This window comes from Mastomys coucha, unplaced genomic scaffold (assembly GCF_008632895.1).
Source record: "Mastomys coucha isolate ucsf_1 unplaced genomic scaffold, UCSF_Mcou_1 pScaffold14, whole genome shotgun sequence".
Lineage (NCBI taxonomy): Eukaryota > Metazoa > Chordata > Mammalia > Rodentia > Muridae > Mastomys > Mastomys coucha.
The window spans coordinates 48067459-48073882 of record NW_022196896.1 but is presented as its reverse complement, the minus strand read 5'-3'; positions in this window follow the sequence as shown (position 1 = coordinate 48073882).

Genomic DNA, 6424 nt, shown 5'->3' with positions numbered 1-6424 from the left:
TAGGACCCCAAATCCATCCTATTTTTACAGTGTTCTGCACTGTTATTTTTGCAGTTAGGTTGATGTGCAATGCAGTATGAAACTCACATTTCATGCAGTATCAATATTTAAGGGTGTTTTTGTGTATACTTCATCAATTTCTTACTACTTTACTCAGTCTTATAGAACACTTCTCAACATTAGGCACAGAAATGACATCCCTCCAAAAAGTGATACTCAAAGGAACATTTCATGTCATGACGCTTATTATTATAAAATACACACCAAATGGAACAGTCCTTATGTTGAAAGGATAGAGGTTTCTGAAACACACTCCCTACAAAAATTTTCTTCTTATCTTCTTTTCTTTTTTACCCCCTTTCCACTGTAGTTCTCTGCTACCCAACAGACTAAACTCACTACATTTTTTTTTCCAGTATTGTTCACTTCTAAACAAAAGCTGGTCTGAAATTAGTGAGTGAGTGAACTGGGATTTGAATTTTGATGAATGCAAAGCTCAACTCTACAGTTAATCATCTAGGCTATAGCAGTGTGTGAATAAGAAATGATGAATAGTCCAGATACTGGCCCACAAGGGAAGTACTGGGCAGTGTGTTTCTGCTATCTTCTCTGCTTTGAAAGACTCACCATCTTTAAACAGTCGAGAGAAAGAGGGAGTGGGGCTGTCTTGAAGAAGTGGGAAGTTTCTTCTTGAACACCAGAGTCTTATGGGAAAGTTGACCTTCACAGCTGCCCAGGTCAGTAGGACCTGAGGCCATCTCTGGGGTAAGGTCGGTCAGGCAAGCTAAAGCAGCCTTGGGCACTTTCAGTATAGGCACCAATTTCTTCATTCTTAGGATAAGAAAAGAGGGCTGCTTGAGTTCCACATCCCCCTTTTGGTCAGATTCCTTTGTATCTGTGAGTAGTATACTCAAGAGTGACTTCAGATGACTGGGAAATTTCTTTTTAAGGATTGTGTCTCCTGGTCAGACTGTGGAATAATTTTTAAAGAAATCCTAATCCATTCTCTGGGTTCAAGGGATGACTGCATAGATTACTGGTGACAGTTTACAGTTGGCAGGTTACTAGGTTCTAGGCCCCTTCTTGCCATGAATTCCATGAATAATTTCTCAGTGTCAGGTTCATTGTAGAGAGAATTACTCATGTTATGGATTTCTTTACTTACCCTCATTTGGTTCCAGACTAGTATGCCTGACTTAGGTTTCTTTGGGCTGATCTGACTCTTAGTTTCTAAAAACCACAGTAATTTGTATCTAAGGAAGGACATACTCTCTGTTTACTGTCAAAAGAGAATATCAAACCTCCTGCTACTCCAATGGCTTCTATTATGTGTTTGTATTACTTATTGGTTTGTGTTTTAGGATCTATTACAAGATAAGAGACATACAGAATTGAGTCCAAGTTCATAGTTCATTGTGGTTGGCTTTTCCAGTCAGTGTGGCTACAGCTTGCCTGGAAAATTTTATTTTAGGATATCATTCTTCCTCATCAATAAGATTGGGGAGGTATAATCCATCTTCCAGTCAAGGGATATGAAATTAAAATGATGCAACTGGCAGAGCTGATTTCCTTTACAACGGTGACCATATACTTGGAAATTTATTAAAATCAACCAGAGTCAGTTACAAAATAATCTATTGGTATTTAATTGTATCATAGGACAATGATCCTAATTTCCTAATAACTTGAAATCTACTTATATACACATACCATGTCTAAAATGATAATATCATTAAGATTATGATTATTAAAAATAATTATTCAATAAGTCATCTTTGTACACTAATTAAGATAAATGATGGTAGTACTATCATAGAAAATTACAATAAAACTCAGTAAGATTCAATTTCCATGAGGCTCTGAGCCACTGTGTCTTTGATTATGTAATCAACATGAGAACCTGGAAAATGTATGTAATCTAGGAAATGATGTATGCCCCAACTTCTTCATTTTATAACGTTCTCAACTAAGTGTACAACGTGTAGTAGAAAGGATTATAATGAATTTCTGTAACTTCTATTTTTGCTTGAAAGAACACAGTGAAAACAAGTCATATAGAATTTGATATGCAAAGTGGGGCTGGTCAAGAATAATCAGTCTATATGGTGTATTACATGAATATCTCCTCTCCTCCTCTCCTATTAGCTTCAGCTGTGTTTGTAAATGATCACAATTTAGCCTAATCAGAAGTGAACTATGCCTCATTCATGGCTTATCAGAGGATTCTGTGTAATTTTTACACATCTAGTAAGTCAGCTCTCATAGATATCATAGAAACCTGTTGAAAGACAACAACAATAAGAGAAGTAAATAGAGCTTCAAGACACAGATCATTGGCTGTATATGCAGGTCAGACATTAAAGGTATATAAGCCAATATCAAGCATACAAAAATAAAAATTATGCTCTTGCCTCAAATAGTGGCTCCTCCTCATGAAACTAAATTTCTCCTTTTTCATAGTATGTATTTACTTCTTATTTGTTTTTGCAGTGCTCTTAAATGTTAGGTTAGGTAAGCACTCTAACAGAAAACTATATTCCCCGCATTCTATAATCCATATTTTGCAATCTACCCTTTTGGGTTATTAAATGAAAATGATATGATTGAACTTTTATATAATTAAAACAATAGAAACCTATTTATAATGTCCAGATGAAATTTAAAAAATTAACTATCTAGCTATGTATTTGTATCTCAATATGTAAAATCTTTTGTTCACTTACACTAGGTGACATATTATGTTGTTAAGCTGATGCTATGGATTGAATGTGCCCCCTAAAGTTCATGTGTTGCAAATATAATCTTGGGAAAAACAATATTGAGAGAGGCAATGATTTAAAGAGTGGTTAGAAGCTCCACTGTTATATGTGCTAGAATTCCTAGTAACTCAGAAAAGCAAAGAAAATAATTGCCAGATTCACAAGTATGACAGCAGATTGGCACCAAAATAGAAAAATCCTAACTGCAAAAAAATTTTAAAAAACCCAAACAAACAAGAACTTTGAATTCATGACTGGATTCAGGTCATTATTGCTGGAGAGGGCTGATTATTTGGGGAGCTGGTTCCTGAGAGAAGGGTAAACTTTTCTTCCCCTTCTGCAGTAATGTTTGTATACTTTTGCCTTTCTACCTTCCACATTTGGATGAAATAACCAGGTCTTCATCAGATGTGGGCCTCTTAGAATTCCCCTCCCCCACCCCGTCCACAGCCCCTTCCCCTTCTCCCTCATATTCTCCTCTGAGAAGGGAGAGGATCCTTGGTTATCACCCCACCTATGGATATAAAGTCACTAAGTGCATCCTCTCCTACTGAGGCCAGACAAGGCAGCCCAGTTAGAGAAACAAGTTCCACAGGTAGGTAACAGAGTCAGGAACCACTTCTGCTTCAGTTGTTGGGTGACCCACATGACTACTTAAAATCCTTACCCTTTACAACTGAAATAAATTTGAAATAAATAATATCTGTGGTTTACAAGTACCTCATCTCAGGAATTCGGTTGGGGCAACACAAAATGGACTAAGAGGTCTACAATTCTGCAAGGAACCAATGAATATACAACGCAGAGATAGATTCTAAAATACTTACGAGTAACTCGTGATTGTCAAAACAATCAACAACATTTAAAGGAGGTAAAGCTAAACTGAATCAATTCTTCCCTACAACTGCATTCAAGAAAGTTTTAAGACAAGAAATTTCAGCATACTAGAATTAGAATCTATTTTATTCTTTTTTTTTAAAGATTTATTTATTATTATATGTAAGTACACTGTAGTTGATTTCAGACACACCAGAAGAGGGCATGAGATCTCATTGCAGATGGTTGTAAGCCATCATGTGGTTGCTGGGAATTGAACTCAGGATCTTTGGTAGAGCAGTCAGCACTCTTAACCACTGAGTCATCTCTCCAGTCCTATTTTATTCTTAATCCTATCATAGCATTGAGTTCTAAAGACAAATCTTTATTCGGTGACCTTTGCCTTGAAGCACTATTTTTTGACTTGTAATAGTGGTTGCACTTTTTTTTTTTAATTTGATACTCAATTACTACTGGTAATATAATTAATAACTGTGGCAATTTCAAAACATACATTTGCTTTTTGGTGCTAATCATAGAAGCTCTGGTGGCCTTTCCAATAGCCTAGAGTTCACTATTACTGGATGACTTCCTGGGGAGATGTGAGCAAGTATCTGTTTCCCACCTGAGAGGGCCCCAAGTGGTAAGACAATAGTATATTGAGCAGTGAGTGGCCCGGATGGCTCCAAGGCAGGCACAACCTGCCTCACCATATGCGATGACTCATAAAAAAGGCACTCATGGAGCTTCCTGCCTAATAGGTAGGCAGCTCCTCTGAATAGTCTCCCCTCCCCCAGAGAGGGTCTGCTGTTGGTGATAACCCTGGGAATGGCCTCCATGGATCTTATTGCTTTCTGCATTTCTTGAGCCTCAAAAGTTTTATGAGCTTCCTGAATCTAGAGCGTTTCCCTTCTGACTCCAAGAGAGGATGTTTCAATTCAGAGAAAACTATAAAAGAACAACCCAAACTATAAATTACAGTGTGGTCTGGAGTTTTATAGAACAGTATTACTGTCATATCCATAGCCACGTATGGACTCTGAGTGGGATATTTCTCTTGATTTGGTAACTATATCAATTGTACCCACATAATCTACCTTTAGATATTTCCATATGCTCATGCATACTGTTTTTTTTAAAGAAAAATTTTCATTTTTCTACTCAGAATTAAAAGAATCTGATAAAGATCATAAGGTCTTTAGGCTCCTACTCTATTTTGCAGACAAATATTTTATTTTAGAACTTCAATGTTTATTTTCCTTTCCCATATTTGATGTAGAGCCTGAGGTATTCTTGGATTCAAACATGCAATCTTAGGAATGGCTTTTATTTTGTAATGGGGTTGTGCAGACAGCGGTTCCCGCATGTGCGGTATAGCAGTTTGATCAATAGCCTGATGAGGCATGACTGTCCTGCACTGTCCAGCCCTACCATTTTCAACCTAATTAGCAGCTGCTCAAAGATGGGAAACAGGTGCAGATCCAGGGCCAGACCAGGGAAGTCTGCCTGTAATTAACAAGGAAAAAAGGGTCAGATATTGGGAAGAATATCAAATCGGCCCACTGGGGGTTAGCATGCTGGCCTCAAAGGCATAGTCACCTGAGATCTTAAGCATGCTAATGTAAATTATGCAAGCTTTCAAACAACGAGGCTGCATAATCAGCTGGCAGAGTGGAAAATGATTTTTTTTTTCCTCTGGAAGAGAGGAAAAGGGCATCGAAAAAACTTATTTATTTATTTATTTTTAGCATAGTGTGGATTTTAGTGAGGGAAAAATATAAAATAGTGGTATTTTCTCTGAGGTAACCTAGGATTTCTTGCAAGCTGTTAACAAATTCTAAACCTTCATGAAATAGCTGAAGTTTGTGAGAAAAATCTGATAATCAAATTGTTCAGAGAACTATACTCCTAGAGATATTTGAAGGTAGACACATCACACACATGAGCTGCTATATAATTATTTTGGTTTTGGTCATGTAATTATCTGAATCACTCCACACAGCATAGTTTGCTTCCTTTAGAACTAACAGAGAGTTATATATACTAAGGAGTATACTAAGCTTAAGGAAAGTGAAAAAGAGACAAACTCCTGATCGTTATATGATGTGTTCCAGGCTGATGATTCTGGATTTAACAAAGCAAGTTTTGAGTGTCAAAGCATTCTTCTTATTCTTGATCATGGAACTTAAAATCCACGCTAGGTTATGACTTCAGACCCAGTCCCTTTACCAGTTAGGTCTAGACTTCCACTAAGGTGCCTGCTATTCAGTAACAAATATACTAGGCTGCAGGGGAGTTGTGTGGCTCTCGCTGAGCCATTGGTTGTAGGTCACAGGTATCTTAGTCAGATTATTTGTTATGGTAAGAAGGAAAACTAAAAGCCCTTGAGCCTCAGATGCTCATAAGAACCAGGGTCTTATTTCTCACACTGCATGTTTTAATGGGCTGGCTATGGACTTTGTATTGATTTCATTAGAGATATAACTAAAGGGGCAGTCTCTGTCAAAACTTCTTTTGAATGCATATGCTACTTGAGGAATCAAAGCAGTCATGAAGTATGTTTATAATCTTCCTTTGAGAAAGGACAATAAGTAGTACTTTGAGCCACATAAAATCAAATGGAGTGACTTCGATAATTCCACATATTATTAGAGTCCAAACATCTGGGTCGTGTGAATCCAGAATCTACTTGCAATGCCTAGAATGAGATAGAGTACTTTGCTTACAGTACCAACTTTTACTCAATGCAATCCCTAGTTTTGCTCTAGGATTGCTGCTCAATTCTTTTGAAAAGTGTACAAAATTTCAATTTTCAAAAAATAAAATTTAAAAGCATAGCTGTCATGTTC